A 13,065-nucleotide genomic window follows, 5' to 3' on the forward strand; every position below is an offset into this window, starting at 1 on the left:
ATTCAAGGAACCCCAGGGGTGCAAAGGCTGTGTCACAGGAACCTACATCCACACACCTACCCAAGTGCAATGGATCAACAGATCCCATGGGGTGCATAGGCTGTGCATAATGGAAGTCCTAAGTGTCTCTTAGTGCCGACAGCCAAATCTGAGGGGAGGAACCACATTCCAGGTCAGCTAATGCCTGGGAGATAACAATCTTGTCCCTATTGGTTTGGGCTCAAAGGTGGCAAACCAACCACAGACACAACACACAGCTACCCAGGCAGCTTGCCAAAAACATGCTCACGCCCACCCACTCCTTAAAATGGGAAACAGCAGAGGCGATCCATGATGCCATTCCTTCTGCCATGCTGAGATCCACTTGGGTGGAATTGATGGTTATCACGGCCCTCCTCAATTCTTCCAAGGTAGCATCAAGTCGTCCAGAACAATTTCCTGAAAGATAACTAGACAGGGCTTTAGTAAAATTATGGTATTGAACACTGGTAACATACAGGGCAGCCATCTTCCATTTACAGCCCAATTGTGCTAATTGCCACAAGACATCAACTTGTTCTTGTACCAGGTCAATACGCTGATTGACCACCGTTAATCCTCCTTTCAATTGAGCATTCATGGATACTTGGTTATCCAAGGCCTGGGCCACTGAAGCAGAGAGCTGGTTAAGTGCTGTACCCGTTTGCACCGAGGCTGCCATTGCTAAGCCTGCCATGGTAGTGGCAGCAGCACTAGCAGAAATGGCAACTATAATTGCTGCAGTGATACCAAAATCCCTTCTGGATCGAAATAGGGTCATGGTACTCAGAACTTCCATGGGGACCGGCACCCATCGAGGGACATGGGCAACTAAGGCTCTAGAATATCTAGCAGCGTCCCAGCATTGAGACATCCAGCAGGTTTTATTGGTGTAATTAGAAAAGGAAGAATTAGAAAGAATAAACAAAAAGGGAGGGTACACACATACAGGGGCTGTATCATATATTGTTCTATTAACTATTGTCTTATTAGATGAAAGGCAGGCTTGGGACCAATTAAAATAGGAGGAAACGGCTCCTGACAGATCTGCAGACTCCCCAGGGTGATGGTTCCTGTAATGATTTTAGGAGGAAATGTCTTCTGACAGATCCCTCTTCCTTTTATAAAAGACAGGCAGCTGTTAAGTGGAGAGCACCAGGTCAGAGTCCAACCATGGTGTCAGATCTAAAGGAGAAGGGACTGGGACAAGGAGAGACCCTCCTCTCAAATGGTGAAACAATTTACCTCTCCTGGGAACAGAGGGGTACCTTATGATTCTTAGGTCGAGTGGGGACCAGGTCTTTTTCCCCCTACCCATCCTAGGATTCCCAGGACCCTGTCTTAGGTTGGGGGATGTCCTGTCACAAGTCACCCATCCTTGGAGCTCCTCAAATAAAAGGTATCTAGCAAGACCTAAAGTAAGCAGGCCTTTGACCACAGGGCACCCTGTCTTAGGCCATGTGGAGGGCACTCCTCATGCCTGGCACCATGCCATGTTGAGCCGGTTTCTACAACCTCTGTATGGTGTGCTGTTCAGGTGAGGGTCCACACTAACTCCCGTCATTGGGCCCCTGTGTCTATCATTAATGAAAAAACTATGAGGAGCTCCTCAAATAAAAGATATTATGATATAATTTGGGCACCAATAACTCCATCTCCAGACAAGAAGAAAGGGCATTTTCCAAACCCAGTATTCACCTTTTAGTGTGGCCTAAGGTACATCCTCCTTCCTAAATGCCTACTCCACAATAAGATTACGAGTGCTGCCTGCCAAACATTAGGGCAGTGTAAAAGGGATCAAAATCTAAAATGTTTTAGCATATGCATTAAACCCAAACACTTTATAGCTTGTGTCAAACCTTTTCCAACATCTATAAGCAGTTCTAAATATCATTAGGTCAGTTTCAGTAAGAGCACAATGACAGACATTGTTGTCATCAAATACCACTAGTTCCAGTCTCTGGGTAACAGTGACAGGAACCCCAATCTTCCCCTTTCTTAAGTAAAGAGGGGTTAATATTTTAATTAAAATGAGTTTTGTGTCCCAAGGATTACAGCAGTCTGATGTTTAGTCTGCACCTTAGCTCCAAAGCAAACCAGAATTTAAACTGCAGAGGCAGTTTAGCATTTGTGCTTTAGGGCAGGTGGGATTCCTGAGTGAGGTGAGCTGGATTCAGCTATCTGAAGCACATCCTAACAATTATCTCAGGTGGGTCTCCCTGGACTCTGGAGGCAGAACAACACCCTGCAGAGTCGAGTAGCAGGTTCTGTTATCAGGCATTCCTTTCCTTGGGGGCAGGAAAGGCCTGACCAAGGACCTCTCCCCAGTCGCCTCTGGAACTCCTCTGTGGACGTCCGCAGCCATGAAGTCATCAGGCCCAGATTTTATATTCTTTCTGTGAAAAAAGCATAAACATATCCTTGACCCCAAATATATATAGGTCGGGTTTTTTCATAATGCATTGCAAGGGTTTTTCCACCTTGCCCTAGCAAAGGTCAGCTTGGTGTTATCACGCCAGATCCATTTGTATCAGGATCTGTTTGTAATTTTTATGGGTTGCTTTCAAGGAGCCTTGTTATGCTCCACAATATATTTTTTTTATTAGCCATATATGCAGTTCTTCCATTGGAAGAGCCATTTGTAAAATTTAGCATAAAATCCTTTAAGGGATTTTTTTGCTATAACATTAGTAAAATACAGTTGTGTGAATTGTAGCATCTGGGAAAAAACTATTGTTTTTGCCTTTGAATTGAGCAAAGGCAATTGTCCAGGAATCAGTCTTAAAATTATCAATGAATCTATTATTTAGTATAAGAAACATTGATCATAGTCAATATTTTGTCAAACCATCTTCCAGCTTTTATCCTGCCCTTTTGTACCAGACAGGCTACTGTTTTAAATTAAGAGTTTAATATCTTAACTGGCAAAACTGGGAAGGTTTAGCCACAAACAGCATTTTTTATAAAACTGTTGTAGAATAAGTTTTACATTTAATACACATACTTGCCATAGCTGAATCATAATTAATATATTGTATTTGTTGATTATTGTATACTTCACCTGTTGATTTATATTTTACCTGCTTGAGTACCTGTTAGGCAGCTGTTTTAAGCTCTCTATTGGAAACTGGCTCATTGTTTTTTGTAAGAATTTTATCTATCGGCTCAAGGTCCCTCATAAGAATATCATAACTAGGCCTTTAACCATAGGACATCCAACCAAAAGTTTGTAAGCTATCCTCCTCTTTAAGTTTTAAGTCTGCCTTGCAGATAGAAAAATGGAAAAAGGAAGCATTTTGACTAATAATGCTGGCCTCATTAGACACCAACATGTAGAAGAATGAAAATAGATCCATATCCATCTCCATGTACAAAACTCAAGTTTAAATGAACCAAAGGCCACAGCATATAAAAATTATGTTGAACCTCACAGAGAAAAATTTTTGAAATACACTTTGCCACATCTTAAACACAGCCTCAGTGGCATAAACATTGTGAGAAACCATAAATTATATCTCCTGAATTGAGAAACTTTTTGTATAATAAGACTATAGAGTGGGGAAAGATCTTTATTTATCATAAATCCCTTCCAAAAATATATGAAGAACTCAGAAAATTAGTTATTAAAAATTAATCCAATAAAAATATTTGTTATAGACCTAAACTGAAAACTCTCAACAGACAAACTTAACATGACTGAGACACTTAAAAAATGTTTAAATATAACATCCTTTAGCCATCAGAGAAATGCAAACCAAAACTCTGAGATTTTACCTTATTCTTGTAAAAATGACCAAGATTAAAAATTACTGCTAACAATTTATGCTTAAGTAAATGTGGGTAAAGGAAAAACTCCATTGCTGGAAGTGTAAACCGACAGTCACCTTTGGATCACACATAGTATTGAAAAACCTGGATAAATCAGACTCTCCCAGCAGGAAGAGAAGAACCAAAAATCCAGGACTAGCCTGTTCAGCAACCCTGCACCAGGAACTAGCCTAAGACAAAACCAGACTGCAATCTTGATAACAATCCCGAGAAACAGGGAGCCTCCCCACTGTGATTATCACTATTTTAGGAACAATCCCAGGAGAAAGCCAGACCATATCTTGAGAATAATCTTGAGAAACAGGGAGTTTCCCCCTGCAGGTACTACTGTTTTAGGAACTAGCTGATTACGACCTTGGGAGTGGTCCCGAGGCTTGGAGCTGTCCTGCTACCACCACAGGATTTTTGGAATTTACGACCCTCCTGGACCACTGGGCTGTGGCCCCTTTCCTCAAAAATTCTTTCTCCCTGTCACTCGGGGTCAAACTCCTCCCCTGCCAACCAAGGCCACATGCACGCAACCTCAGCAAGGGTGGCCTTCAGCGAGCTATGGGGGAGCCGCGCCATCCCGAGACCCAAGTGAGAGTCTCCCCAGCACCGAGGGACCCTCATTCTATTTTTTAAAATTAGGCAAATATTTACCTCAAAACTCAGCAATACTCCTTTTGGACCTAAATACAAAGTTGTTTAACCAAACCACAAGGACATGTGCTCAGCCTTGTCCAGAGCAGAACCACCCTATCACAGCCAGAATCTGAAAATAACCCAGATGTACCTCTTTTACACCTAGGATAAATGAGACATCATCCTTTTAAATATCTGTGAATACCACAAAATATCTTGGAGTAACTTTAAGCAAGCAGGACAGAAGTTTGAGTCCCGTCATCTCTGCCTGTGAATCATTATCACTTGTTAGAGTATAACTCTGGCCCTTGATAAACTTAATTAAGAGGCCTGAGTCTCAGCAGGCCATCCTGAAGCCACACCTAGCATCAGGAAAGGACCTCAAGCTGAAACAATATGACTCCCATGCAAGAGCAGGCCATACAAATGGAAAAACTTGTATGATAAGAACTTTAACTCTTGAAAGATCCCCTACTTTCTTTACATCCTTCTCCCGCTTGCGAGTAGGAAGGAGGCACAGGGGGAGGATGAGGCCCCAAAGGTGCTGATGGCCCCACACCTACTCCTGTTGAAACATTATATGCTGGGGGTCGCCGCTGCCCATATAACTAGCAGCGGTTTCTTTTGATTCTTCTTACTCCTGAGGATCTAACTCCTCATCTGACAAATCCAGGCCCACAAATTCCTCCAGCGCCAGATAGAGGGGACCTCCCCCCTTTTCATTTGCCTCCCCTTTAGGGAGGACTGCATCAGGATCCTTTTTTTTTTTTACCGTTTCCCTTTTTCTTTTAGGCCTATCCAAGTCTTCTCCCTTTGAATCTGATTCTGAAAGACTGTCCTGGTGTTTAATCAGGTCTCTCCACCCCTCTCTCAGAATGTCCACATTGTTTCCCTCCTTGAGGCTGCAGCAGGGCTGATGGCAGCACACCCAAAAACAGCAGGCTAGTACAAACACCACAAACGCCAAGAACACAAGACAAAACACTCAAGGATCAACTCCCGCATTCAGCATACTTGGAGAGACTTACCGACGTCACCACTCTGCATGTTGAGTTCTGAATCCTCTTCGGCCCCTTGCTCGGCGACCGAAGTTTGGAAGAACAACCACCACACGAGGATTCTTCTCAGATCACGCTTTATTGGAGTGCCTCTTGGTTGAGGGAGAGCAGGAAGTGAGGGGTCCCGAGAGCACTAAAGCAGCTGCTTATATAGGGAGTAGGCACACGGGTCGCCCTGTGATTGGCTGCCATCATCAGCTGACACTAGACTGTGTCAGGATAGGCGCAAGGATTCTACAACACCGCGCATGCAGGAAACAGGGGACATGTAGCTCCCAAAGGCATAGCCATATATGGAATTGTTTATTTCCAACAAGACAGGATGTCAGCGCCGTCTTGTAATGGCGATTCTGTCTGGCTCCCTGCAGGAAAGAATTCTTCAAGGCTTCAAAGGAAGCCACAGTACATAAAGCAAAGCTTTTGACTTATTCTCACATTGGTGGACAACTGATAACAGAGACATGAAGGAAGAATCTGAGGTTCCTTCTGTTATTCTTTTTTTAAAAATGCTGCAGGATCCCCATGGCAGTAGGCAGCAGAAATGCTGTAGGTCCCAAATGGTGGTAGTGGGCCATGTGGTGGCAGACAGCGGGCTCTGGGAGCAGCCAGTCCCAGGCAGAAATGGCTGCCGGTCCCAGAGCGGTGGCCTGAGCGGTGGCGGTGGCGGGCCATGTGGCGGCAGACAGCAGGCCCTGGGAGCAGCCAGTCCCAGGCAGAGACAGCTGCTGGTCCCAGAGCAGTGGTGGCGGGCCATGTGGCAGCAGGCAGTGGGCCCCAGGCAGAGACGGCTTCTGGTCCCTGAGCAATGGCTGGTTCCAGGCAGGGAGACACGTGGCGGGCGGGCAGAAAACAGAAACATGCATAGATACGACATGTAGGGTGAGGTTGAATGTTTATTCAGGGGGTTATGGAGGAGGAAGGGTGAAAAGGGGGACAGAGAGAGAGGGAGGGAGAGAGAGAGAGAGAGAGAGAGAGAGAGAGAGAGAGAGAGAGAGAGAAGAGGAGAAGAGACAGAGAAGCAGAGAAGTGGGGAGAGAGGCAGAAGCAAAGCTGCCTCTCTGAGAGGAAGATGGAAAAGAAGACGAGCTCAGGCCGGAAGCTGAAGATCAGCCTGCCTCAGCGGATGGGGAGGAGAATGGGTGTGGCTTGTCTCTTGAAGGGACCAAAACCATAACATTCCCAGGTCTTCCTTATAATAAAAAGCACGCAAGTCAAGGAAGCAGAAAAGGAAGGGCCCAAGATGGTGGGCAGGCAGGTCAGAGGTAATGGGAGTGGACGTGGCTTGTCCCTTAAAGCGACAGGAAAGCACAACATTCCCAGCTCTTCCTTATAATAAAAAGCAGGAGACCAGGCACCACAGCCCAAAGGAACTGGGGCAGCGAACTGTCAAGACTGCTTCCAGTTGATTGTGGGTGTCGTCTTGGGGGGGGCACGAGAGAAGGTTGGGTGCTGGGAACATCCTGGCATAGCTGGTCTCTTTGTTTCTGACCGATGTCTGTGGCATGAGAATGTCTGGTATCTCTTATCCTGTTTAAGGTATTGGCAGAACAAAGAACAAAGTTAAATTAAGGAAAAAAAAAGTTAGGACCAGGGAATTGAGGGGGATGTATCTGACCTGTTTGAGGTGGATTTCTTAATTTGGCTCCCTGGAACTCACGCGGACTCCTTGGGTTTGTGAAAACAGAAGGTTTAGACGTATAATGACTGTGGCATAAGAGATAAATTTGATTTGAAATTTGTTTGGTGAGGTCACCTTGCAAAACCTCAACCTGACAAAACCTCTCAGCTGTCAGACTGTCAGAGATCTTTGAGAAGTCTAAGATTTTACTTGAGTTACTGATTAAAAAATGACAGAGAACATACTTGGTTGGCACCCAGAGCTACTCTTTTTTGGGTCCTCCATGGTCACTGAAGTTTGCACTTGAGCCTTGCTGTTTAGTGCAGGGCCTGCCAGGCTCCAGAAGAGAGCTAAGTGGGCTAAGAAATCTGTAGGAAGACAGGCCTACCTTGACCTGAGCAGCTAGGCTTTCGATTCCAGCGATTCTGTCCACGTCTAGAGGTCTTTACTTTAGACAAAAGGCAGTTTAGCCCAATGGTCAGCACTCGGCAGTCAAAGCGAAATGCAGAAGGACGTTGTTCTGCACATGTCTGTCTTCTGTCTTCTTTGGAGGGAGCAGAGAGCTGCTGCTAGGAGCCAACCTGTTTCTTTTTTGTTGTTGTGAAAAGTTTTTAATAATTAAATACTTAAATATCACATTCCCCAGTTCTCTGAGCAGTTGAGGGCTGTTTATCAGGTATAACTATAGTATAGAATTTGTTTGGAAAGTTGGGTCTGAGCTTTACCACACTGGCTCTCAACAGGTAAGATTCACATTTGTAAAAATGCAGAGAGAGGGAAAGAACTGCTCGTAATATAAGGTTAGTGGCAGAACTGACAATGGTAGAGAACAGCTTAAGAGACTTAAAGGTACATACCAGTTTAAAATATAAGACTTATGTTTTGTAGTCTGAAATGAGATGTAATGAACAATTATTATACATAGAGAGAGTGAACAAGAATTGGGCAATACGGACGCCTCTGACGGGCCCTATCAAAACATTTGACCATTGCTCAAAACACATTTAACAGAGTTAGCATGAGGAGTTTAGTGAAAACCGAGTGAAGAGGCAGGGTAAAACCAGGAGAGTGTGGTCACGTAATCACGTGCCCTGGACTTCTACCCGGGGTTCCTGCTTTAGGTGCCATCCGGGACTCTGAGCTCCCTCCTGGGGCAGAATCAGGACCTGAGAACCTTCTCTACAATGACCCATGTGTTCCATCTGCCTGGATGCAGCTCCTCCAAACAACAAATCAACTAATCGTGAGTGTCTCCATCTTGGCCAGCTTAACCATCTCTTTTAACCCAAGGGATTGACCTTTGAGCTCCCAGCAACCCTTTGCGGTTTCTAGGGATGGGAGACCTCCAACCGCTGGTTTTCAGGGTTTTGGTTGTTCCCTTCCCTGGCATTCAGTTCAGCTTGTCTCCTGTGCTAAGCCTGTTCCTGAGACGGCTGGCCTTAGCCAGCTCAGACGCCTGTTCACAGGGTCTGGGTGTTCATCCTCTACAGTGCGGCCTGACCTTGGATGAATCCCTCCTGCCTGGGAATCCCTCTCCCATAGGAGACTGGAGTCGATTCAGCCAGGTTATAGCACACCCCTCCCCCGTGAGCTCAGATGCCTGTTCACAGGGCCTGGGTGTTCATGCCATCTGCATCTTGCCTTAACGGGGAGCCGTTCTCATTGTAGGCTTGAGGTGCCACGGTTTTTGCGGGTGTTTTCACAGCCTTGACCATGGGAGCCAAGCCATCCAGACCTATCACTCTGGCCTCATGCTTTAAATGCCTCACACTTATCAGTCTCTGTCCAAAATGGCCCCAACTACCTTAAAAAATTTTTAAATGGCCGTTTTTTGGGGTTCCAGCCTTTTGCCCCTCCCCTCTGCGGCTTTTGTTATGGCATGGCAGCTCACCAATAGAGCAGACAACATGGGGCAGTTGCCATCTTGGCTGAGGGCCAGATGGGTCAGGTGACTTTTTTGCCATCTTGGCTGAGGGCCAGGTCACGTGACCACACTCTCCCAGTTTTACTCCCAGTCTTACCCTGCCTCCTCACCCGGTTTTCACTAAAATCCTCCTGTTAACTTTGTTACATGTGTTTTGAGCAATGGCATGTCTCTGATAGGGCCCATCAGAGTCGTCCACATTGCCCAATTCCTGTTCACTCTTTCTATACATAATAATACATATCTTTTAAACTGCTATGTACCTTTAAGTCCCTTAAGATGTTCTCTACCATTGTCAGTTCCACCACTAACCTTATATTATAAGCAGTTTTTTGCCCTCAACTGCTCAGAGATCTGGGGAATGTGATATTTAAATATTTGATTATTAAAAATTTTCACAAGAACAATAGAGACAGGTTGGCTCCTAGCAGCTGCTCTCTGCTCCCTCCAAAGAAGACAGAAGACAGACACGTGCAGAACAACGTCCTTCTGCATTTCGCTTTGACTGCCGAGTGCTGACCATTGGGCTAAACTGCCTTTTGTCTAAAGTAAAGACCTCTAGATATTTCATATATGTTCAATTTGGACCATAAATTGAATATAATGCCATTTATATCAGAAAATCTGATTCCAAAGCTGCATGTAAAGTGAAAACACTTAGGATGCTCAATGGGATTGTTAAAAAATAGTATACACATTGACAAAATGTGATTTCTATATTTACCACAAAAGCTATAATAGTTAAGAATGTGTACAATATTTATAAAAGAATTAAGGGGGTAGAGAGAACAAGCCAAGAACAAAAGCAGAAAAATACAGTCTACTTTTAATCAAAAGATTAAAGAACTCTTGATATGGGAGTCTTCTGTTTTGAGTTGATGTTGTTGGTTAATGAAGAAACTGCCTTGGCCCTTGATAGGACAGAAAATTAGGTAGGCAGAGTAAACAGAAAAGAATGCTGAGAGGAAGTGAAGCAATCGCCATGCCTCTCCTCTCTGAAGCAGACTTGATGAAGCTCCAACCCAAGATGGACGTAGGCTAGAATCTTCCTGGTAAGACACCACCTCATGGTGCTACACAGATTATTAGATATGGGTAAAAGCAAGATATGAGAGTTAGCCAAGAAGAGGCTAGATATAATGGGCCAGGCAGTGCTTAAATAAATACAATTTATGTGTTGTTATTTCAGGGCATAAGCTAGCCAGGCGACCGGGAGCCGGGTGGCAGGAACGCAGCCCACAGCTCCCTTCTACAGAAACTCGCCCAGGAAAACTGTGATCGTAACCAATGTTACCTAGCTATCTATGATACTATGTATATAGAAATTTAATGAGCACACACTTCACAACTCCCACAAAATTAACTCAAAGTGACCTTTAGACTATTATATTTCTTACCCTCCAGTTATTGATATTTCTTCCAAACAGAAAGGCCCGATCTCTAGAGTCCTCTCTGCAAATGGAAGTGATTTTCCCTAGAGCCTACTATAGCTCTACAGCCCCTTACACTCCATGGTTTCAGGAAAACCCAGCCCCAATGGTACCCAGTCACAAAACAATATAGAAAGTAATTTAATGTCTGCTTTCTGCCACATGGATTATGGCACAAAATGTGGCATCTGCCCTAACCACCTGCCCATCATCATGCTAACCTGAGAAACCTCTGCAGCTCAGAAACTCCCTTTGGGCACTGGAACTGAACTTCCTGAATCACACCATCTGTGGCTGTGGTAGCAGAAAGTTAAGAGCATTCTAATCATATATTGCTAAAGGATGGTCCCCATCACCTCCTTACTACCACTTTCTAAACTATCTGTAACATTTATAAGACAAATGCAATGTTCAAGATTTGTAGAAACCAGACCTCCAACTTTCCAATCTATCTTCCCACTGCACTCCAAAATCAGTGCCTGGATATGCACATTGGACAGTGATATTACCAGCATCTTAGCCTCTCATGCCAGGACAACAGAGCCTCCCACTACTCAGATAATTTACACTCAGCAAGGCTCATAAGTCCAGGGTCACTGCCCAGGTCAACACATGGACCAAGAGAACCACAGTCTGGCCCATGGTTCATCCCATTCCCAGCAGCTCTAACAGCTCAGCAGACTTGCTCTGGGGTCAGTGGTCCTAATCTGGGGTCAAAGGCCCCCATACTCACCATGGCATGGATTGTGGTTTTCCTTAAGGCTCTCTACAGCAGAACAGTTGAATCTTATAAAGGAGAATCCTGGAAAGAACCTTCAAGCTACCCCCCACTGGTGCTCCTGATTGCTCAGCATTCCCAGAGTTAGAACTACCCAACTGGGGCTACAGACATTAACCATTTACCATACTGGGTGAACAGGAATCAAATGCCTCAGACAGCACATGCCATCACAGCTCTTCCCTTCTACCCGAAGTCACACAGGGACCTAGTCTGGGAAATGTGTAGCTTAGTAGAATCTTCCATTCTCCCAGAGAACATCCTGTTCCTTTTCTAAGACACAGGGTCCTTTGTGTTCACATCTAATTACACACTCAATGTCCAGACCAGCCAACCCTTTGCTTCATAGCTGGGAGGTCCTACAGCCAAACACAAGTCATATCCAAACAGTACCTGTTGTTCAACAAAAGGAGGCCATGGATTAGAAAACAATGAAGTGCCCATGGGAAGGCTTGGATGCAGGAAAAGTAGTAGAAATGATGTAACTATAATCCCAAAAATTACGATAAAAAGTTGAATCGGGCTTTACAGCCACGTGCTCCAGAGACAATGGATTTGTATTAAAGCACACCAAGTAACGCTCATACCATTTCTCAGGTTATACATCTTAAACTGGGAAAACAGTCATGTTAGGCAATGCACACCATTTTATCCAGTTCTATTTTGATTGAACTAGCGTAACTACAGTTATTCGTTTTCACAAAAGTTCAGTTCTTTATCCAGATTCTTGCTTGTCTGTTCTGTGAACCTGAGAAATGGCCAGTCAGGACTTTTATTGATCATTTAAAATTGACTACCTCACTGCTCATTGCTAATTGTTGTATGGTTAATAAAAACCCAGGAACAGAAATTGGGGCTCAACCTGAAGGTCAGAAAAGTAAAATAGGCAGCTACTAGCTCCTACCTCTACTTCAGTTCAAAATGGAAATCCTGACTCCATGAATCTCAGAATGAGACTGCGTGGGATCTATTTCCTCCCATTTTATATTCCTCTCTAGTTCTGGGATTAAAGGTGTGCACCACTGGGATTAAAGGCATGCACCAACCTGATTCTATGGCAACTAGTGTGGTTACTGGGATTAAAGGTGTGTGTTACCACTGGCTAGTCGGTAAGGTAGGCCAGTGGGGCTGTTTTACTTTCTGATCTTCAGACAAGCTTTATCTATTTATTGAAATACAAATGAAATATCACTACAGTGAGTTCGAGACCAGCCTGGTCTACAAGAGCTAGTTCCAGGACAGGCTCCAAAACCACAGAGAAAGCCTATCTCGAAAAACCAAAAAGAAAAAAGAAAAAAAAAAGAAATATCACTATAGCTAATATCAACTACTTTCAAAGCAGGAAAACTTTCACCCTCCTTCTTGCCTCTCCCTTTCTGTGCTATGACTATACCTGCTTTATAGTTTGTCAGTGAACTCAATTCTTACACATGTCTCTTTTCGTTTGTTAAGCTTCCCCAAAAAGCCAGAGAAGTTGGAGGACACTCACTCATTGGTCTATATTTCCTTTGTACAGACCAGTCAAGGCCCAGACTGGAAGGAGATGAAGAACTGTCTTTCCAGGCCTGTGTAGTAGAGGAAGGATTAAATGTTCAAAGCAATTCTCAATAAGTGTAAGGCAAACCTGAGATATAGGAGACAATGATCTAAACCAGTTGTCCTCAACCTTCCGAATGCTTTGATCCTTTAATATAGTTCCTCATGTTGTGGTGACCACACCCCAACTATAAAATTGTTTTCACTGTTACTTTATAACTGTAATTTTGCTACTGTTATGAATTGTAATA

The 13,065-nt window shown here is 44.2% G+C and overlaps 1 long non-coding RNA gene across 1 annotated transcript; it reads right to left on the reverse strand.

Annotated features, from left to right (window-relative positions):
* Positions 1–1,770: 1,770 nt before the first annotated feature.
* Positions 1,771–12,843, reverse strand: LOC142855403 (uncharacterized). Its single transcript, XR_012911503.1, has 3 exons — positions 12,768–12,843; positions 5,499–7,055; positions 1,771–2,414 (listed from the first exon to the last, which is right to left on the reverse strand). It is a non-coding gene; the product is annotated as an uncharacterized LOC142855403 (long non-coding RNA).
* Between the last annotated feature and the right edge of the window lie 222 nt (positions 12,844–13,065).

Source organism: Microtus pennsylvanicus, chromosome 8 (assembly GCF_037038515.1).
Source record: "Microtus pennsylvanicus isolate mMicPen1 chromosome 8, mMicPen1.hap1, whole genome shotgun sequence".
Classification (NCBI taxonomy): Eukaryota; Metazoa; Chordata; class Mammalia; order Rodentia; family Cricetidae; genus Microtus; species Microtus pennsylvanicus.